The sequence below is a fragment of the Schistocerca cancellata genome, chromosome 3 (assembly GCF_023864275.1).
Source record: "Schistocerca cancellata isolate TAMUIC-IGC-003103 chromosome 3, iqSchCanc2.1, whole genome shotgun sequence".
Lineage (NCBI taxonomy): Eukaryota > Metazoa > Arthropoda > Insecta > Orthoptera > Acrididae > Schistocerca > Schistocerca cancellata.
In genome coordinates, this window is record NC_064628.1 from 80,882,835 (window position 1) to 80,906,500 (window position 23,666).

Here is a 23,666-nt window from a genome sequence, read left to right on the forward strand (position 1 = left end):
GCTAAACATCTTTACAAAGTAATTAACATATTATAAATGCAAATTATATTTAAGGATAACAGTATTCCTCATCATAGTGTATGTAGCTAAGTACTAGAAAAATTCTACAACATAAATCTTATTAGCTAAACACTTAAAGACAGGAAAAAGACAAATACACAACGGTACATAAACACATAGCGGAATAATACAAAAGGAAAGACAGGGTTCGATTTCAGGGTAACATTTGGTACTGCAGTCCAACCCAAAACTTCATTTCACAGATCTTTCGTCTTATTTCAACATTTGTTTCCACCAAAAAAAATCGTATCCAAGCATGCTTTCTGTACTTATATGTTCACTTATTTCTTACCTCATTATTTATTTTCCATTATCTTACCTCATCATTTATTTCCAAGGAAATCATACCTAAACCTGTTGTCCCTAAACCCTCATTTTTGTTTATATCGTCTTTCAAAATCCTTTTTTTGGCCAAACCATTTTCTTATAGCTTCTCAATGCATTTCTTCCAATCCATAACAACTTGTTCTCTCATATAGCCTACCCCATCTTAAGCTAACTTAAATCTACTGAGCTCAGATACTAAACTAAGGGACGAGGCAATGCAGCAGCACAAAACAGTTAACACAAACAGCAATGACAAAAAAATGGAAATTGGCAAAGCAACTGCAATATTACAACTAAAATAAGGCACTGTGCAGGAAACAAGAAAAATAAATCCGTAGTAAAACTGGCTTAACAGAGTAATACAAAGTGAAATTTAGTAGCACTATGCCTGGCAAACAGCAGCAGCAAATGCAATAACTTATATCTAAACATGACATAGCTCAAGTAGAAAAACTATTACACTAAAGACAACAATGGAGACAAAGGAAATGTATATTCACATCTTAATGTCTATGTATTGAAAGTGGTGCACCACACGAGAAATATTACCAAGTAGTTGAAAAAAAATTATGTAATCAAATCCTGTGAAGGGAAATGATTATTTGTGCTCTTTTTCTAAGAAAGTACATCATAAACGTATTCTTTACTGGGTCTGTAGACAGAAAATAGTGATATCAGTACACCTATTAAATTTTATTTTAAACAGTGATGCAGTGCAGCTAGAAAATTGATATTAAACAAAATGAGCAAATATATATATAAAGCAACATATGAAACGTCATTTACTAGGCAAATGGCGTCTCCAAAGGCAAAAAATTCTCTCAACTAGAAAGACAATAGATGTAAAATGTTTCTCATCATTTCATTACGCATTTTAGTAAATATCATAAATTAAGAGCTCCACAGTGTAATCATATGTTTTCAAGTTTGAGCGTGTCGTATTTGCAATGCTTTCTAGAAAGGAATGTCAATAGCAAGGTTAATGGTCTCTCCCTTTTTTTTTCCACCCGTGTCTTTGAAAGACACACACTAATGGCTTTTCCCCAGGCCAGTATCTGTTGAGAGGCCAGACAAACGTGTGGTTCCTGAAGACGGGCAGCAGCCTTTTCAGTAGTTGCAGTGGCAACAGTCTGGATGATTGACTGATCTGGCCTTGTAACACTAACCAAATGGGCCTTGCTGTTCTGGTACTGCGAAAGGCTGAAAGCAAGGGGAAACTACACCCGCAACTTTTCCCGACGGCATGCAGCGCTACTGTATGATTAAATGATGATGGCTTCTTCTTGGGTAAAATATTCCGGAAGTAAAATAGTCCCTCATTCGGATCTCCGGGCGGGGATTTCTCAAGAGGGTGTTGTTATCAGGAAAAAGAAAACTGGCGTTCTACAGATCGGAGCGTGGAATGTCATATCCCTTAATGGGGCAGGTAGGTTAGAAAATTTAAAAAGGGAAATTGATAGGTTAAAGTTAGATATGGCGAGAATTGGTGAAGTTCGGTGGCGGGAGGAACAAGACTTTTGGTCAGGTGAATACAGGGTTATAAATACAAAATCAAATAAGGGTAATGCAGGAGTAGGTTTAATAATGAATAAAAAATGGGAGTATGGGTAAGCTACTACAAACAGCATAGTGAACGCATTATTTTGGCAAAGATAGACACGTAGCCCACGCCTACTACAGTAGTACAAGTTTATATGCCAACTAGCTCTGCAGATGACGAAGAAATTGATGAAACGCATGATGAGATAAAAGAAATTATTCAGATAGTGAAGGGAGCCGAAAATTTAATAGTTATGGGTGACTGGAACTCGATAGTAGGAAAAGGAAGAGAAGGAAACGTAGTACGTGAATAAGGAATGGGAGAAAGGAATAAAAGAGGAAGCCAGCTGGTAGAATACTGCACAGAGCATAACTTAATCATAGCTAACACTTGGAATCATGAAAGAAGGTTGTATACTTGGAAGAAGCCTGGAGATACTTTAAGGTCTCTGATAAATTATATAATGGTGAGACAGAGTTTTAGGAACCAGGTTTTAAACTGTAAGACATTTCCAGGGGCAGATGTGGACTCTGACCACAATTTATTGGTTATGAATTATAGATTAAAACTGAAGAAACTGCGAAAAAGTGGGAATTTAAGGAGATGGGACCTGGATAAACTGAAAGAACGAGAAGTTGTAAAGAGTTTCAAGGAGAGAATAAGGGAATAATTGACAGGAATGGGGGAAAGAAATACAGTAGAAGAAGAATAGGTAGCTTCGAAAGATGATATGGTGAAGGAAACAGAGAATCAAGTAGGTAAAACGACGAGGGCTAATAGAAATCCTTCAGTAACAGAAGATATAATGAATTTAATTGATGAAAGGAGAAAATATAAAAATGCAATAAATGAAGCAGACAAAAAGGAATACAAACATCTCAGAAATGATATCGAGAGGAAGTGCAAAATGGCTAAGCACGGATGTCTAGAAGACGAATGTAAGGATGTAGAGGCTTATCTCATTAGGGGTAAGATAGATTCTGCCGACAGGAAAATGAAAGAGACCTTTGGAGAAAGGAATACCACTTGCATGAATATCAAGAGCTTTGATGGAAACCCAGTTGTAACCAAAGAAGGGAAAGCAGAAAGGTGGAAGGAGTATATAGAGGGTCTGTACAACGGCGATGTACTTGAGGACAATATTATGGAAATGGAAGAGGATGTAGATGAAGATGAAATGGGAGATATGATATTGTGTGAAGAGTTTGACAGAGCACTGATAGACCTGAGTCGAAACAAGGCCCCCGGAGTAGACAACATTCCATTGGAACTACTGACAGCCTTGGGAGAGCCAGTCCTGACAAAACTTTACCATCTGGTGAGCAAGATGTATGAGACTGGCGAAATACCCTCAGACTTCAAGAAGAATATAATAATCCCAATTCCAAAGAAAGCAGGTGTTGACAGATGTGAAAATTACCGAACAATCAGTTTAATAAGTCACAGCTGCAAAATACTAACGCGAATTCTTTACAGACGAATGGAGAAACTGATAGAAGCCGACTTCGGGGAAGATCAGTTTGGATTCCGTAGAAATGTTGGAACACGTGAGGCAATACTGACCCTACGACTTATCTTAGAAAATAGATTAAGGAAAGGCAAACTTACGCTGATAGCGTTTGTAGACTTACAGAAAGCTTTTGACGATATTGATTGGAATACTCTCTCTCAAATTCTGAAGGTGGCAGGCGTAAAATACAGAGAGCGAAAGGCTATTTACAATTTGTACAGAAAGCAGATGACAGTTATAAAAGTCGAGGAGTATGAAAGGGAAGCAGTGGTTGGGAAGGGAGTGAGACAGGGTTGTAGCCTATCCCCGATGTTATTCAATCTGTATATTGAGCAAGCAATAAAGGAAACAAAAGAAAAGTTCGGAGTAGGTATTAAAATCCATGAAGAAGAAATAAAAGCTTTGAGGTTCGCCGAAGACTTTGTGATTCTGTCAGAGACAGCAAAGGACTTGGAAGTGCAGTTGAAGGGAATGGATAGTGTCTTGAAAGGAGGGTACAAGATGAACATCAACAAAAGCAAAACGAGGATAATGGAATGTAGTCGAATTAAGTCGGGTGATACTGAGGGAATTAGGTTAGGAAATTAGAAACTTATAGTAGGAAAGGAGTTTTGCTATTTGGGGAGCAAAATAACTGATGATGGTCGAAGTAGAGAGGATATAAAATGTAGAATGGCAATGGCAAGGAAAGCGTTTCTGAAGAAGAGAAATTTGTTAACATCGAGTATAGATTTAAGCTTCAGGAATCGTTTATGAAAGTATTTGTATGGAGTGTAGCCATGTATGGAAGTGAAACGTGGACGATAAATAGCTTAGACAAGAAGAGAATAGAAGCTTTCGAAATGTGTTGCTACAGAAGAATGCTGAAGATTAGATGGGTAGATCACATAACTATTGTGGAGGTATTGAACAGAATTGGGGAGAAGAGGATTTTTTGGCACAAGTTGACAAGAAGAAGTGACCGGTTGGTAGGACATGTTCTGAGGCATCAAGGGATCACAAATTTTGCATTGGAGGGCAGCGTGGAGGGTAAAAATCGTGGAGGGAGACCAAGGGTTGAACACACTAAGCAGATTTATAAGGATGTAGGTTGCAGTAAGTACTGGGAGATGAAGAAGCTTGGACAGGATAAAGCAGCATGGAGAGCTGCATCAAACCAGTCTAAGGACTGAAGACCTCAACAAGAATTAACTACAATAGCAGTGATAATGGATATAAGAGTGGCCCGTCATGTTTTCACGCCTTTGAGATCTGCATCTCCCATAAGCTGAATACTGTAGTCTTCTTTACTGTTGTAGAGACAGAGTAGGGAAGCGCAAGTTGATCAGAAAGACCACTAAGGGGTGCCCTGAAGAGTCAGTTTGCGGGCCCATTTCCTGTAACATTGCTACCGACTGGAAGGGGTCGATCGCACAGAGAAAGTGTTCGCATATGCTGACGATCTCCTTGAGTACGAGAGAGCACTTTGAACTTCAAGCTTACTACAGTCAAAGAGAAATTTGTGTGCTAGAGATAGAATCACCATTGCGGAAGATACAAACCTCCACATTATGTTGAAAAGAAAGTGGAACCTACAGTTAAACTAGATGGATATAGCAAAAAAATAAATAAAAATGGTTACAGGGCACTTGAGCGTACACCTCGACGGGGAAGTTAACCTTTAATCAACATATCTAAACAGCTACTGTAGAATTACTGCATGGCTGTGCGGTTCTAGGCGCATCAGTCTGGAACTGCGTGACCGCTACGGCCGCAGTTTCGAATCCTGCCTGGGGCATGGATGTGTGTGATGTCCTTAGGTTAGTTGGGTTTAAGTAGTTCTAAGTTCTAGGGGACGGCTGACCTCAGATGTTAAGTCCCACAGCGCTCAGAGCTAAAAGTTACTGCATAAATGTTCCAGGATCAAAATAGTGAACTATAAATTATTTCTGACTGCGATATGAACGCACCTCTGCGCGCTCTTCGGGTCAACAATATATTCTACTGACAGCCTGTGACCATATAGACACTGCACCGCGGCTGTTAGAACAGTGATCAGGCACGGACAGAAGTGTGTACTCCTGGTGGCAACATGCGTCGTGCTCTAGATATACACGATAAATATAACTAGTAAATGTAGCGCAACAACGTATGTGCCGAAAGCGGCAGACCAGACAGTGAGAAAAGAAACTTTAAACCTTCAAGGAACACATATGCAGGGCAAAACGAGCGAGACGACTGTGGAAAAGTTCGCTTCGGTCAATGAGCGGTCAGCGCGGTGTGTTTGTTAACAAAAGAGGTTCGGGTTCGATTCCCCGTCGGGTCGGAGACTTTCTCCACTAGGGGACTGGATGATTTGTTATCGCTACGTTCGAATCGTCATAACTGACACTGCGCTATTGGGATGGCTGTAGGGGCATGACCCGAAAGTCGATAAAGAGATAGTCAGAAGCTGCTAAAAGTCCCTACGGTATATGCATTTTTCCCGAACATCAGGAAGTGATTGAGGATGAAACATGTCAGTCAAAACCGGGACATGATTAATTTCTTAATAGGCCATGGATCATACCTCGTGCATTTTCTGGGGTATATCTCGGTGAAGAGGTTGACTGTGCCTATAGAGAGAGAGAGGGAACCCATAAAACTTATTTGTATACTGTGACAGTTTCTCGCAGGAAAGACGGCTAACTTACTCTCATGACAACATAACACAATGAGAGAGCAGACCTTTTGGACGGATGTTAACGAATGTACAGATAGACTAACTGGAGCATTGCATAAAGAGCACATGCAGAGATCACACTACTGGCGGCAATGAGCACAGGCGGTAAACGACTCCACAGACAGTACTAGCGAGACGGTAGTAGTAGTAGATCAAACGACAGTAGCACAGGTGAAACCAGATAGAACGTGAAATAAGAGCTAAATGTATAGTAACAGTGTCACGAAAAAGAAGTTCGTTAGACAGTGGGATTAGATTGTAATAGGAAAGTAGAAATAGATGATAGCTCGCGCTACCGTATAGAGTAACCTAACCTAGATGTAGATTCACTCCATCTGACAAAGCTCAAAGTACACTGCCGGAAAAAATACTCCACCCTAGACCATGGTAAAGATCGGTCCTAACTGCGTAATTAACCATAAGGATCGGTCCCAATTACACAATACGCATAGCCCTCTTAGCAGTGCGGACCATCTGTTTTGATGCAACACAAACAACACAAAATTAATTCTTCTCAGAAAGAATTGAAACGGAGAGACGCAAAATTCAGCACGACTATGTTCTGTAAATTTACCCCAGCACACGTGCAAAATTATGTCCGGGTAGAATTATGTCCATACAGACGAAGACATGTTTCATGCTCCGTTCACCTCATTCTGTACAACTGGACAGCCACTTTCTGTTTGCTGCTGTAACTGTGTTACACTCTCAACTGCAACATCATACACGAGCTCCTTGACATGGTCTCAAGGGTAGAAGCCCAGTGGGTTAAGATCCGGAGATCCAGCAGGCCAAGCAACTGATCCTTCACGACCTATCCGATTATCAGGATAAGCAACATTGAGATATTCTCTTGCCTCTCGACGAAATGTGCACCATCATACGTAAGTAATAAAGTGACCCTTGTAGCGAGTGGGACATCTTGAAAAGAACCATACTATTTTATTCATTTTTGTAAATCTGGCAACACGTTCTGCCAGTCAGACGCTGTGGAGTAACATGCGGTCCGAGTAACTGATTGCCCACTATATCACACCAAATGACCACTGCAAAATGATGTTGATACTCTCGTACTGTAGTTGCGCGAGGATTCTCAAGCTCCCACATGGCTCTCATCCGTGAACAGTACCAGAGAACTGAACAGCGGGTCAGAAGAATGGCGCTCGAGTAACCACTGACAAACAGGGTAGGCTACAGGTGTCAGCTCGTGCACCTGGTGGAGGTCAAATGGGTGGAATTGCTTTCTCCGAAGCTGGCTCCACGCAGTTGACAGAGGAACCACTACGAGGCACTTACACGACGGGTACTTGTAGTCGGATCTTCATCTACCATTTCCAGGATGTTCTCGACAAACACACGATTCAGTTAAGGAAGACATAATCGTGGCCCACCACGAATTCCATATACCCTTAAACGCCTGTTCACAGTTGTGCAAGTCTAATAGTTTGGTACTCTTCCGTTTGAAAACATTTCGAAATGCCTTTGTCTAGTTGCTCGCACACTGCCTTCTGCTGCGCTGCAAAGGAGATGCCTATAAACTACTATTCGTCGTTTGCATACGCCATCGTACCGAACACGACGGCTGCAGTCTATTAACTACCGACAGAACGAGTGTCTCTAGTACGTCTGTTGCCACTACACTACAACAGGGCCATAGAGTGCAACGGACTACACCGAAGTCACATAAACAAAGGCATTTCGTGCCAGATTCCACCGGGAGTGTAGAGTCGTGTACAAAGCAACGTAAGTCCATGTGTATACGAACACCGCACGCTAAAACCTGTACTGGTCAATGATACATAGGCTACCACAAATGATGTTACGCATCGTAATTAGGGAATAAGTCAATTTCAAACACAACTTTATTTAACATCTTACTCTTATTTTGATGTATGCTTTACACCCACGAAGCGTTTACAGTAAGATTTGAATCAATATGTACATGCGTGTGTGTGTGTTCATGTTCAAAAAAATGGCTCTGAGCACTATGGGACTTAACATCTATGGTCATTTGTCCCCTAGAACTTAGAACTACTTAAACCTATCTAACCTAAGGACATCACACAACACCCGGTCATCACGAGGCAGAGAAAGTCCCTGACCCCGCCGAGAATCGAACCCGGGAACCCGTGCGTGGGAAGCGAGAACGCTACCGCACGACCACGAGCTGCGGACGTGTGTTCATGTGCTTGTGTGTATGTGTCAATAGGCCTAATTAGTGAAACACACTGTGGCCGGCCAGTGTGGCCGTGCGGTTCTAGGCGCTTCAGTCTGGCACCGCGTGACCGCTACGGTCGCAGGTTCGAATCCTGCCTCGGGCATGGATGTGTGTGATGTCCTTAGGTTAGTTAGGTTTAATTAGTTCTAAGTTTAGGTGACTGATGACCTCAGAAGTTAAGTTGCATAGTGCTCAGAGCCAGTTGAACCAGTTGAAACACAGTGTATAAGATGAAATGAGGAATATTTACCTTTCTTATAAAGCAAGAATTTTTATCATATTAACTTAAATGTCACAACTAGGTCAAAGCTCAAAATCAAGTGAACAGTTTTAAAAATACCGTAATTAGGTTTTTTGACATTGTTTATCACCCACGAGAGAATCAATGTCTGGATTAAAACTGCTCAATTTTAACCTGGAATCACTATCTACATTCACTCTCTTTCTGTACTTACTTTTCAAAGAAATGTTGAGAAGACTCGTTCACGTATGAAGTTAATCGAAAAGTCCAGCAAGTGTCCCAGTATATAGCAATTCAGCAATGTCTCCACGGGACTGAGTGAAGTGGTGTAGTTACTAACGCCCTCAAATCGCATTCGTGAGACCCGTATTCAGTTTTCGGCTTGGCCATCCAGATCTCGATTTTCTGCTGTCACCCGGGTCACGTCGCGGAATGACAGGATGGTCCCTTAAAAGAATCACGAACTGTCCCTTCCCCTTTATTAGTAAGACCCGAACATAGCTCCATCTCTCATAATCTTAGCCGTCGTCGGGACGTAAAACAACGACCGTCCTTCCTTCTTTTTGTATCAGAATATTAAATGTGCAGAATTCAAGGGAGTTATTCTTGTGAACAGTTGTGTCCGTGAAACTACCACCTCGAAAAATTACTATCAGATGTGACGTGTTACTCATTAACAGCCACCGAAAACCAAGCGTGGTCCTTGTAGCGCATTTTCCACAGGCGTATATTTCTATCCGCCTGGCGGCACTCGATATTGGTAATTTTCAAGCCAAAAAAAGTAACAATCCATCTTAACAACTTATTTTGATCTATTGTTACAGTGTGTGTGTTTGTGGAAAAACAAACAGAGAGAGAGGGGAAGAGAGAGAGGGAGAAAGAGAGAGAGAGAGAGAATAGGTAAAGTTTAAACATGTCAGAAAGGTCCATCCACTTGTGAAAGGAATAGGATAGCAATAGGACGTTTCGTTTCATATCTCATTCTAAGCTCCCGGTAATTTTTGTCTTGGATCATGACCAGCGCTCAAGTCCAGTGCTATGCTTCCCATGGCCGATAAGATGTCCACGGCCCAATTTACTAGACTTTTTTGCTTCAAACGAACGTTGATGTTATATCCCCCAATATAGATCTTATCTCCTGTATATCATGGGAGCGTACCGCGTGCAAAATTATACATCACTCAACTCATAATTGAAGATGATGGCAGTGTCGATCTGCCGCGGCTATTAAAAAAAAAAATTGTGGAAAAAGTATACACGGCTCTTGCTGTGTAACAAATTTTGAAAATTCTATTCTTAGTGTCGGTTTTTCATAGTACAGGTCTAATTCAAGTATGGCATTAATAATAAGCCAAATTACATCCACGTCCGAAGCTATGTTAAATAACCTCGCCGTTCTGCTAGCCTCGTCCAGTACACAAGATGCGAATACATTGACTGCTACCCATCGGTTAACTCTTGCCACAAAGGTGCCTTGTTATTCGATTACCAAATACAGCCTTTACTTTCCCGCCAAGCCAGTTTCGTTACGGAGGGTTGCCCTCCAAGTTTTGGAAGTATACAAAGATTCTTTTCCTCTGCGTGAACCAATATTACTACTAAAATTTTAACTTATCGATTCTTTTACAGAACATTCTTTTTGAAATTAGAACCACAGATTACTTACGATTACGTACTTGGCCGTAAATAATGAATAAAGTATTTACATAGGAGTTACATCAAAAAACATGGACATACAGGAATCATATAAACTAAAAGCCGACGAAGAAACTAGATAGACAAACACAGGTTATATCGATATTGTGTTACACCTTGACTGTATATTGTATTTTACTTAGCATGCCAGTGACGCAGGACGGTTTCCGTTTCATATGACGACACAATAAAAAATGAGCATACTGTTTGCCGTAAATAATATATGAAGGTTAACAGATGATAAAAACTGGAAGTTAATAAAGATTTATTTCATCAGCATCTCTAAGCAGACCGCAAAGATGACTTCACCGAAAACGATTTTACCAAATTGCAGGTACTTTTGAGTGCACTATATCATAAACTGAAACCTTGAACTTGATGAGCCGATGGTTGTCGCAGCGCTGTGTCGTCGACAAGCACATTACTGCGTAAGTTTCTCGGATCAAACACGTCTCACCTGAGACAGAGCTTTCGGCAGTGGCATTAGTCTTCTTTGGGCTTTTGGGAGTCAACACGCTATAGCCTTGAAGAACCATCATTACAGATCTATAAAGAGCTTGTTTAGTGAACATAATTCATGCATATAAGCAGACTGAAGCGACAAATGAAAGTTGGTACCAAGGCAGAGATTCGAACCCGGGTCTCCTGGCACAGTGACTTCGCACAACTGCACAGACTACCCTAACACGGCTCCCTCCTCAGTCTAAATTCCCACTCACGCCATGTATTCGAACAGCATTGTGGAGGCTCTTCATCAGTATTGGAATGGAACCTTAGCATCGAAGGAAATGAGGGATTCAGCCTGAAACCCAGCCATAGAAGCCTTTCATCATATGAAACAATGTGGTTCGAGAGACCTTTCCAAGTCTCAGACGTCTATAATGTATATATGCAGACTGAAGCGACAAACGGCAATATGTACCAGGTCTGGGTTTCGAAGACGGGTCTCCTCTTCACTAGGCAGATGTGCTACCCACTACGTCAGTCTGGATCAGTAGCATTCCACTGCTGCACCGACTTCCCTAGCAAGCCTCCCTTTTCAGCTCCATTATCCCCTTTCACGCCAATGTTGTTGTGCAAAGCTACTGTGCCAGGGTGGCATAGTGGTAGCGGATCTGTCTAGTGCAGGTTCGAATAGTGGCCTTGGTACAAAGTATCCTTTGTCGCTACAGTCTGCATGTTGTTGTTGTTGTTGCGGTCTTCAGTCCTGAGACTGGTTTGATGCAGCTCTCCATGCTACTCTATCCTGTGCAAGCTTCTTCATCTCCCAGTACCTACTGCAGCCTACATCCTTCTGAATCTGCTTAGTGTATTCATCTCTTGGTCTCCCTCTACGATTTTTACCCTCCACGCTGCCCTCCAATGCTAAATTTGTGATCCCTCGATGTCTCAGAACATGTCCTACCAACCGATCCCTTCTTCTGGTCAAGTTGTGCCACAAACTTCTGTTCTCCCCAATCCTATTCAACACTTCCTCGTTAGTTATGTGATCTACCCATCAAATCTTCAGCATTCTTCTGTGGTACCACATTTCAAAAGCTTCTACTCTCTTCTTGTCTAAACTATTTATCGTTCACGCTTCACTTCCATACATGGCTACACTCCATACAAATACTATCAGAAACGATTTCCTGACACTTAAATCTATACTCGATACTAACAAATTTCTCTTCTTCATAAACGCTTTCCTTGCCATTGCCAGTCTACATTTTATATCCTCTCTACTTCTACCATCATCAGTAATTTTTCTCCCCAAATAGCAAAATTCCTTTACTACTTTAAGTGTCTCATTTCCTAATTTAATTCCCTCAGCATCACCCGACTTAATTCCACTACATTCCATTATCCTCGTTTTGATTTTGTTGATGTTCATCTTATATCCTCCTTTCAAGACACTGTCCATTCCCTTCAACTGCTCTTCCAAGTCCTTTGCTGTCTCTGACAGAATTACAATGTCATCGGCGAACCTCAAAGATTTTATTTCTGCTCCATGGATTTTAATACCTACTCCGAACTTTTCTTTTGTTTCCTTTATTGCGTGCTCAATATACAGATTGAATAACTTAGGGGATAGGCTACAACCTTGTCTCACTCCCTTCCCAACCACTGCTTCCCTTTCATACCTCTCGACTCTTGTAACTGCCTTCTGCTTTCTGTACAAATTGTTAGTAGCCTTTCGCTCCCTGTTTTTTACCCCTGTCCCCTTCAGAATTTGAAAGAGAGTATTCCAATCAACATTGTCAAAAGCTTTCTCTAAGTCTACAAATGCTAGAAACGTAGATTTGCCTTTCCTTAATCTTTCTTCTAAGATAAGTCGTAGGGTCAGTATTGCCTCAGGTGTTCCAACATTTCTACGGAATCCAAACTAATCTTCCCCGAGGTCGGCTTCTATCTGGTTTTCCATTTGCCTGTAAAGCATTCGCGTTAGTATTTTGCAGCTGTGTCTTATTAAACTGATTGTTCCGTAATTTTCACATCTGTCAACACCTGCTTTCTTTGGAATTGGGATTATTATATTCTTTTTGAAGTCTGAGGGTATTTAGCCTGTCTCATACATCTTGCTCACCAGATGGTAGAGCTTTGTCAGGACAGGCCCTCCCAAGGCTGTCAGTAGTTCTAATGGAATGTTGTCTACTCCGGGGGCCTTGCTTTGACTCAGCTCTTTCAGTGCTCTGTCAAACTCTTCACGCAGTATCATATCTCCCATTTCATCTTCATCTACATCCTCTTCCATTTCCATAATATTGTCCTCAAGTACATCGCCCCTGTTTTCCCTTCTTTGCTTAGAACTGGGTTTCCATCAAAGCTATTGATATTCATGCAAGTGGTTCTCCTTTCTCCAAAGGTCTCTTTAATATTCCTGTAGGCAGTATCTATCTTGCCCCTAGTCTTACAGTCTGCATATACAGGGTGAATGGCCTAAAACGTGCACCGAAAATATTGCGGAAATAGAACGTGGTATTCACGTGCGAATTTCACAAAATGGATTGGTAGTCAGGGACTAGTATTGTAAGCCAATACATACGAGGCGTATTTTTTAAGTAAGTACTGTTTTGAAATTAAAAATGACGTTCTAAGATATCTCAATAATTTTATTTTTACATGAAAGCCTGTACTTTAATCTACGCACTGACGCAATGACAGTCTGATTCTTCCTTGTTTACGTTGTGTAGTGTATGTTTAAGATGCCTCCGATAATCGTGACTCCCACTGATTGTGAAGTACGGGCTGTTATAAGATTTCTTAATACTAAAGGCCTAAAAGCGATTGATATTCATCCTGAGATGTGTGGAGTTTACGGAGAAAACATTGTGAGTTACCGATGGTAAGAAAGTGGGTGAGAGCATTTAAAGACGGCCGCACAAATGTGCATGATGAACAACGGAGTGGGCGTCCTTCGGCCGTTAATGAAAGTCTGGTGCAGGAAGTGGAGAATAAGTTAAGAGAAAACAGACCCTTTACGATTTCCTCCTTGCGGGATGACTTTCCTAATGTTTCTCGTAGTGTTTTGTATGGCACTGTGACCGAGAACTTGAATTACCACAAATTGTGCGCACGTTGGGTACCGAAAATGTTGACGGATGTGCACAAAACCAAGCGTTTAGACAGTGCATTGACTTTCCTTGAGCAGTACCACAACGACGGTGATGATTTATTAAGCCAAATGGTTACGGGCGATGAAACATGGGTAGCCTACGTCACACCAGAATCAAAGCAACAGTCCATGGAAGTTGAGGAAGGGCATCGTTTTGCTGCAAGACAATGCCCATCCGCATGTGGCGAATCAGACCAAAGATCTCATTGCATCTTTTCGATGGGAAACTCTAGGTCATCCTCCGTACAGCCCCTATCTTGCGCCAAGTGACTACCATCTGTCCCTGCACTTAAAGAAACACCTCGGCGGTCAGCGCCTTTATGACGATGATGAAGTCAAAACATTGGTGACGCAGTGGTTAATAAGTCAGGCGGTAGACTTCTATGGGGAGGGTTTTCAAAAACTGGTACAACTTTATGACAACTGCCTCAATATTCACTGAAATTATGTGGAAAAGTAGATTAATTTACAGGCTTTCATGTAAAAATAAAATTATTGAGATATCTTATCACGTCCTTTTTTTAATTTTAAAAACGTTACCTACTCAAAAAAACACGCCTGGTCCATTGTAGTAACACTCTGAAACTCTTTTTAAATGGAGCACTGCCTGTTGCCATTAGCAGATTAAAAATAGGGTAAATTAGAAGGACAGCGGTGTTTTTTGACGAATTCTAGTGTGAGTCGTTTACGAGACATCGTATTTCGTAAAGTTGTACCAGTCTACGTACGTAAGTGATAGGTACGATTTTATTATGTTTGCTTGCAAAGTACTTGTGTGATTCTTGAGTGCATTGCGACTTGCTAGTATAGGGAGAAAATTACTGAACTATATGAAATAAAGTCATCAAAACTTCGGGTCGGTTTGCGTTAGGACACTGAAACTGCACCGTTGGCCGCGGGGCATGATGGGAGTTAGCATGCGCAGGCATGGTTTGGTTGAGTGACGAAACCTGCTTTCATTTGGATGGATTCGTCAATAAGCAAAATTAGGGTATTTGGCGGACTCAGAATCCGTACTTCGCAATCGAGAACTCTCTTCACCCTCAACGGGTGACTGTGTGGTGTGCAATGTCCAGTCATAGAATAATCGGTGTGACATTCCTTGGTGGCACTGTGAATACCGAACGGAAAGTGAAGGTTTTGGAAGATGATTTAATCCCCATGATCAAAAGTGACCTTGATTTCGACAAGAGGTGATCCATGGAAGACGGAGCTCGACCCCATCGAAACAGTAGAGTGTTCGATGAGCTGGAGGAGCACTTTGGGGTCCCGCTTCTAGCCCTGGGGTACCCAGAACCACTGCCATGCACCTCGATTGGGCGCCGTATTATCCGGACATGAACACATGCAACTCCTACAAATAAAAAACACGGTGTACAGCAAGAACCGAAAAACCACTGCTGAGCTGAAAACAGTCATTCGGGAGCCCATCGACAGCACAGCGTTTCTTTCAGCAGTGCTAGTTCTGCAGGGTTCGCAGGAGAGCTTCTGTAAAGTTTGGAAGGAAGGAGACGAGGTACTGGCAAAAGTAAAGCTATGAGGACGCGCTGTGAGTAGTGCTTGGTAGCTTTGATGGTAGAGCACTTGCCCGCGAAAGGCAAAGGTCCCGAGTTCGAGTCTCGGTCCGGCACACAGGAAGTTTCATATCAGCGCACACTCCGCTGCAGAGTGAAAATCTCATTCTGGATTATAATTCTTCTTCACTTTCACTGAAGATAGAAAAATCAGCAGCGAACTTACCACTGATACCCTTTAACCAAGCATTTTAATTGCACTCTGGAAACTTTCTTTCATATGCGTCATTGTTTCTTCCATATACAGAATGAATAATAGGAGCGAAGACTACACGCTTGTCGTACATCCTTTTAATCCGAGCACTTCGTTCTTGATCTTCCACTCTTATTGTTCCCTCTTGAGTCTTGTACATATTGCATATTTCGCATCTTTCCCAGTAGCTTATATCTATTTTCTAAGAATTTCACAAACTTTGCACTATTTTACATTGTCGAGCGCCTTTTCCAGATCGAAAAATCCTATGAACGTGGCTTCATTTTTCTTTAGTCTTATTTCCATTATCAACAGCAACATCAGAAATGCCTCCGGTACCTTTACGTTTTTCGAAGCCGAACTGATCAATATTTATCAAACCCTGAATTTTCTTTTATGTTCTTCTGTATACTATTCTTCCCAGTAACTGGGACGCATGAGCTGTTAAGCTGATTGTGTGATAATTCCTTTTATGTAAGTAGGCTGTTCATGTTTTCTTATTGGCAACGTTACGTAGCGCTCTGTATGAAAATCACTGGCTGTGCTGTGTGCAGTCTGTGGCTAGTTTGCATTGTTGTCTGCCATTGTAGTGTTGGGCAGCGGCAGCTGGATGTGAACAGCGCATAGCGTTGCGCAGTTGGAGGTGAGCCGCCAGCAGTGGTGGATGTGGGGAGAGAGATGGCGGAGTTTTGTAATTTGTCATGAACTGCTATATATATTATGACTATTAAGGTAAATACATTGTTTGTTCTCTATTAATATCTTTCATTTGCTAACTATCCCTATCAGTAGTTAGTGCCTTCCATAGTTTGAATCTTTTATTTAGCTGGCAGTAGTGGCGCTCGCTGTATTGCAGTAGTTCGAGTAATGAAGATTTTTGTGAGGTAAGTGATTTCTGGAAGGTATAGTTTAATGTTACTCAGGGCCATTCTTTTGCAGGGATCTTTGATAGTCAGATTGCGTTGCGCTAAAAACATTGTGTGTCAGTTTAAGCACAGTCTTGTATAAATTGTTCTAACGGGACGTTTCATATGGCGACCCTGCCTATTTTCAAAGATATTTGAAGTACAATGATACAAAGGTTTTCCATAATACATTTCATTCCATTCTTGTAATCTGTAACACCTGAGGGTATAACTACATTAATCCTCAGGGGGGTGCACGCTTACTTTGTGTATCATGTGTTTGGCAAGCACAAGGAGCCCTAGCTAATATGGTATTTGCTTATACAACTTTACACATCGGTACCATATTTCTCTAACACACAAATTACACAGCTATCTGGTCATTTAACTGAGAGATAAACATTTTTTTTTACTACATCAGTGACAGATGTTTACGTGATTACACCGCTGGATAACTTCACACTTACGAAATTGTATTTTGTCTGTACTTTGTGAACTGTTCATATTTTTTTGGAACCAGTGTGATACTATGAGAGCTTTGAATGATGTATTTGGTATGGGATCACGATTTTTAAAGTACGTTTGAGGTAGATGACGCTATTTAAATGAGCAGAGAATTTTTTTAGCTTTTGAAATTATTGGTGGATGCTACGACGATTTTGAGATTTGACTGAGGTGTTATGATGTTATTATTACGGCGACGATGTGTATTATGCTGCTGAGGTATGGTTATGATTAATAGGCTGATGCTATATGAGTTATTTGATTATGCTACGTATCTGTTATGATGAAATATTGCAGTGTCGACGAATAAGGTAAGGAATAATGAGTAGTAGTTAGGAATTCTGATTTATGAAAAGGATGTTCGAAACCAAGAAATGTACTTTAAGAGTTATGAAATGTGTGTAAATGCGTGAATGTATCACAATGCCGGCAAAATTTTTTTGGACACTGTTATATTCATAAGATTTTGTTTCTACACATTTGTAACGCAAATTCTCGACCTCTGAAATTTTTTATATGAGACTGTCAATGTAGCGGAAACTGCTGTCGTAAATATTTCGTTAAGAAAGGTAAGTGATCTTGACGTAATGCGTTTTTGGCGCCCAGCTGAGAGGTAGTCGTCTGACAAAAGAAAGCCTGTAGGTGGGAAAAAAAGAGGCCTGTACACACGCTAATGACATTCCTTTGTAGAAAGCATCGCAAAAACGACATGGTCGAACTTGAAAACTTATGATTACACTGTAGAGCTCTTAATTTATGATATTTATTGACATGCCTAAGGAAATGATGAGAAATATTTTTATGTCTATACATCTGATTATGACTACTGTCTCTCTAGTTGAGAGATTTTTCTACAAACTTATGAAATGCCTCATGATTACTGAATGATGTTCTTATGCTTTACTTTGTACATAGTTGCTTATTTCATTTGATACCTGGTTTCCAGCTGTGTTGCAGCATTGCTTTTATAAAATAAAATGCATTTGCTAATGTGAACACTTTCTGTCAATAGATCTATTAAATAATAATTTTGTAATCCACATTCTTTAAAAAAGGAGCACTTGGAAAGGAAAGAACAATAAGAAGGGACTAGTAACAGTAACTGGACACATAATATTCTTTTCAAGTACATGGTAATATTTCTTTTTACAATAAGTTGTTGTGGTGCACCACTTTAATTACATAGACATTAAGATGTGAATATACATTTCCCTTATCTGCATTGTTGTTTTTACTGTAATATTTTTTCTGCTTGAGCTATGTCATGTTTAGGTGTAAGTTGCTGCTGCTTGCCAGGCAGAGTGTTATTGAATTTGACTTTGTATTATTCTGTTAAGCCAGTTTTACTAATGATTTATTTTTATTGTTTGCTGCACATTGCCTTATATTAGTTGTAATATTACAATTGCTTTGCTAATTTCGTAATGCTGCTTGCTTCGCAAATCTGCGTTTTTTTCATTGCTGTTTATATTAATTGTTTTATGTGATGCTGCATTGCCTCGTCCCTTGGTATATATATATGAGCTCAGTAGATTTAAGTTAGCTTAAGAGGGGTAGACTATATAAGAAACTAACTATGATGACTTGGAAGAAATGTATTGAGGAGCTATATGAAAATGGTTTGGGCAAAAAAAAAGGATACTGTACAGTGGAGAAAAACTATTTTTGACAGAGGATGTGAACAGAATACAGAAAGCAGGCTTAGATAGGAATTTTGGGAATAATGATGAACAAAGGGAGATCTCCATGCAAAATACCGCAGTAAAACAAACCCTGTCCTTTCCTTTTCTGTTATCCCACTATGTGTTTGTGTACCCTTGTGTATTTGTTTTCTTCCTGTCTCTGTGTAGTTTCATAGAATTTTTTCTTCTTTTAATATTAAGCTACATTCACTATGATGAGCAATACTGTTATCCTCAAATATAATTGGCATTAATAATATGTTATTTACCTTATAAATATGCTTAGACATTATTTATTCTGTTTTGTTTTAATGCTCATGTGTGAAGTTGATGTTTCGCAAGTTATTCTGATCTTTTATGTATGTACTCATGTCATAATTCCTGTAACACTGATGTATATGTTTATTTCTATTCTGTTGTAAAGCCTGTACTACAAATGTTATCTGTATTGTTATGTTCTTCAATGATGTATTTTGTACCTTTGTAATTGTATTCTTATGTTATAATATTGTAATTGACACCACTTCATCAATTTAAGTAACTTGTAAGCATTCATTTCACTGCACACATTTCTGTTGGTCATAGTATATGGACAATATGTGAGAAGTTGGGACTGTTGTGTTTGCGTGTGTGTTAATAATTCAGCAAGGGACTGGATAATGGCATTGCTGGTTCTAAGGACAATTCCAAAAACTTTGTGAGTGCACAAGTGGTGGTTATGGACTTGCTATATTAACTGTAAGACTCTTCAATGGTGATTGTGCACCTGCACAGTCACAACAGATGGCTGCTGGCCATCTCTCCAAGGACTACAGTGGGTCTGCACCTCTGGTGGCCCACCAATACCACAATCTCTACCAGGACTACAGTGGGCCTGTCCACAATTTCTACAAGGACTGCAGTGGGTCTGCACCTCTGGTGGCCCACCAATACCGTAATATCTACCAGGACTACAGTGGGTCTGCTCTGTGATGACCTACCTACCAATCTTCTTCAAAACGTCGAATGCTGTGGGTTTGCTCAGACTTTGAGAAAACAAACTGCAGGTTTACTCTTATGATGAATGATCAGGACTGTCTTTATGGACTGTGAGAAAATTTTAGCTTTTGACCAACATTGTATCAATAAGTGTGTGCATTTGATTTCTTTGTTATTGTATTTATGAAAATTTTTATCAAATCATTATTGGCCACTGGCCAAAACAATTTGTAAAATTTTTTTGTGGGGAGCATGGGGGCTATGTAAGTTGGCTGTTCAAGTTTTCTTATTGGCAACGTTACGTAGCGTTCTGTATGAAAATCACTGGCTGTGCTGGGTGCAGTCTGTGGCTAGTTTGCATTGTTGTCTGCCATTGTAGTGTTGGGCAGCGGCAGCTGGATGTGAACAGCGCGTAGCGTTGCGCAGTTGGAGGTGAGCCGCCAGCAGTGGTGGATGTGGGGAGAGAGATGGCGGAGTTTTGTAATTTGTCATGAACTGCTATATATATTATGACTATTAAGGTAAATACATTGTTTGTTCTCTATTAATATCTTTCATTTGCTAACTATCCCTATCAGTAGTTAGTGCCTTCCGTAGTTTTTATTTAGCTGGCAGTAGTGGCGCTCGCTGTATTGCAGTAGTTCGAGTAATGAAGATTTTTGTGAGGTAAGTGATTTCTGAAAGGTATAGTTTAATGTTACTCAGGGCCATTCTTTTGCAGGGATCTTTGATAGTCAGATTGCGTTGCGCTAAAAACATTGTGTGTCAGTTTAAGCACAGTCTTGTATAAATTGTTCTAAGGGGACGTTTCACCTTCACTTGTCGGTTCTTCCTATCTTCGGAATTGTGTAGATGACATTTTTCCGGAAGTCAGATGGTATGTTGCCGATGTCATGAACTCTACGCACCAACATGATTAATCTTTTTGTTGCCACATCCCGCATTTATTTAAGAAATTCTGATGTGATGTTCTCTATCCCTACTGCTTTATTTTATCTTAAGTCTTCCAAAGCTCTTCTAAATTCTGTTCTTAATACTGGATCCCCTACCTGTCCGCTGTCAACTTCTGTTTCTTCTTCTATCACGTTATCAGACAAATCATCCCCCTCTTAAAGGCTTGCAATGTACTCTTTACAACTATCTGCTCTCTTCTCTGCATTTAACAGCAAAATTCCCACTGCAGTCTACATGTACCACCCTTGCTTTTAAGTTCACCGAGGTCTGTTTTGACCTTTCTGTATGCTGAGTCCGTCCTTCAGACCATTATTTTTTTTATTTATTTACATTTTTCACGCCTTGGTCTTCCTATACTTCCTATTTATTTCATTCCCACATGGCTTGTATTTCTATACTGCTGATTTTCTCTGAATTTTGTAGTTCTTCTATCTTTTGTCGATTAGCTGAAGGTATTTCATTTGTTATTCATGAATTCCTTGGTCCCTCGGAGCTGCCTGCCTTGTACCTATGGTTTTTTTCCATCTTCTGTGATTGTACATTCTGCGGAGATGTCCATCGTTCTTCAACTGTACTGGCTACCGAGCTATTCATTATCGCAGCTTCTTTAGCCTCAGAGAACTTCAAGCGTGTCTCTTCATTCCTTAGTACTTCTCTACCCCACTTCTTTTCCCACTAATTCATTCTGACTGGCCGGCAGCGGTGGTCGTGCGGTTCTAGGCGCTTCAGTCCGGAACCGCGGGACTGCTACGGTTGCAGGTTCGAATCCTGCCTCGGGCATGGATGTGTGTGATGTCCTTAGGTTTGTTAGATTTAAGTAGTTCTAAGTTCTAGGGGACTGATAACCTAAGATGTTAAGTCCCATAGTGCTCAGAGCCATTTGAACCATTCTGACTGGTCTCTCAAACTTCAGTCTACTTCTCATCATTGCCAAATTTCAATCGGAGTCTATATCTGCCACTGGGTACCCTCTATAATCCAATGTCAAATTTCGGAATCTTTGCTTCTCCATGATGTAATTTGATATGTTCTCGTATCTCCAGACCTCTTCCAAGTATACCTCCTCTCATTGTGATTCTTGAACAGAGTGTTTGCTACCATGGCTATTGCCTTCTTCATCCTTGTACCGTTGATCGTTGCTGATTCTTCCGCTTTTTATCTGCATTCTCCCACCCAAAGGGCAGAAGACTGCCATGAACCTGCGTCCGCTCCTCCGTTCCCTTTGACAAGGTCGTTGGCGGGACGAGGGTGACTTCTTGTGACGGAAGCATTCTGCGGCCATTGTAGATGATTTTTTTCAAAATTTGTGCAGTGGTGGTGTTCTAAGCGGAGATCGAAGACATTTTTATTATTAGTTAAAGATACTGCCTCCATATTGCGGGTGCTTATCATTCACGAAGCACTTGTTCTGTAAGTTGGGCTCAGCTATAGAAATGTAATACTTTTTCTTGCTTGTAGCACTGTGAAGCTGTAAATGACGAGTGCTGTTTTGGTCATAGTCCCCCAGTGTGGATCAGTATTCCGGATTACCACCACAAGCCCGAGATTTTTTTTAAGGATGTTTGCAAAAGGCAAACGGGATTTTGGTTTTAACTTGATTGTTTTATGGAAGTCTTGTTTCTGTAATTGTTTCCTAACAAGATATTAATTTTTTTTATTCGTGTGCTCCTTTTAAAGGTTCATGTGTTAAGACTTGGAGAAGGTTAACATTTGAAAGAGTATGCTCTCATGGAAATACTTAAATGTTAAATTACTATTTCTTCTTATTTTCCTTTTGGCCTACGCTGGACTCTGGTGGTCGTTTTAACTCTTCACAAGGATCTTATGTTTCTCCTTGGCCCAGAACGTCTTCGTTTTCTGGCTGTGAGCAAGCATCAGCTGCTCTCACCACTTCGCTCTACTGCATCCCGTGCTTTTTTCTTGTAGAGCGATCTTCCGAACTCGGGGCTCGTACTGAAAAGCTTCTAGTGAAATTTCAAGATGCTTGAGATCTGGTTTCGCTGTGGTGATACCTGTGTTCGTGAAGGCTTTCCCTCTACATGTTGTGGTGAAGACCCTGTTCGTGAGTGTGCAAGGGTTAGTGCGGGACAAATGCTAATAGAAGGCCAGTTTGCCTTTTCCTCATAGGTGTGGCTGTGCCTCATTGGAGATGGTACAGCTCACTGTTGTGCCTGATCCTGTATGTGGAATCCTCTTCTCTTGCATTGTCTTTAGTTTTTTCCGCTCCTTGAGATCTAGGTTTCTGAATGGACCTTTTCCTGTTCATTAAAAGTCATTTAGAGGCGTACAATATGGATGGTCCTTCTAGTGTTATAAGGTTTGAATTTATGTTCTTGGAAAAGAATTTCTAAATGTTCTTGCAGAGTATGTGCCCTCTCCAACTGGGCCAATCTGGTATCTATTGCCAGTTTCCCGCTCTCATTCGCTAAAATCGACTCTCCAAAATATTTTATAGCTGAGATGTTGCTAAAGTTAGTGCCTTCTAATGGACTTGCAGAGAGGGCTCCGTTCACCTTAGTCATGAACATTTTCGTATTTTGACCATCAAACTGGTCTTAGCTCATATGTTGTAGCAGGTCTGTAGTTGGTGAGTAGACTCCTCTACATAGTGGGATAAGAAGTAAATGTCATTTGCAAAGGTTAATCAGGGTACATTGAGGTTATCATCCTTCTATCCCATCTTCATTCCAGGTCCAGGTGATAGAAAGTCCACTCCCTGATAATTTTCTCCAGTATGCAGTTGAAGAGCATGCCCAAGTGGCCATCACCTTGGTCCAACTCCCGTTTGAATGGAGAAACTCTCAGAGAGTTAACCTCTAAATTTGAAATCGCGAGTTTTGATCCTCAGAGTAACATAGGCTAGTCTGATGGTCTTCTCATCTAGGCACAGATCTCTCAAGGTAGAAATCGAGATATACCTTTCTGTCAAGACAGAAGCCTTTCAATAATCCACTAGGATGACTACCTATAGACGTCTGCCGCGACTCCG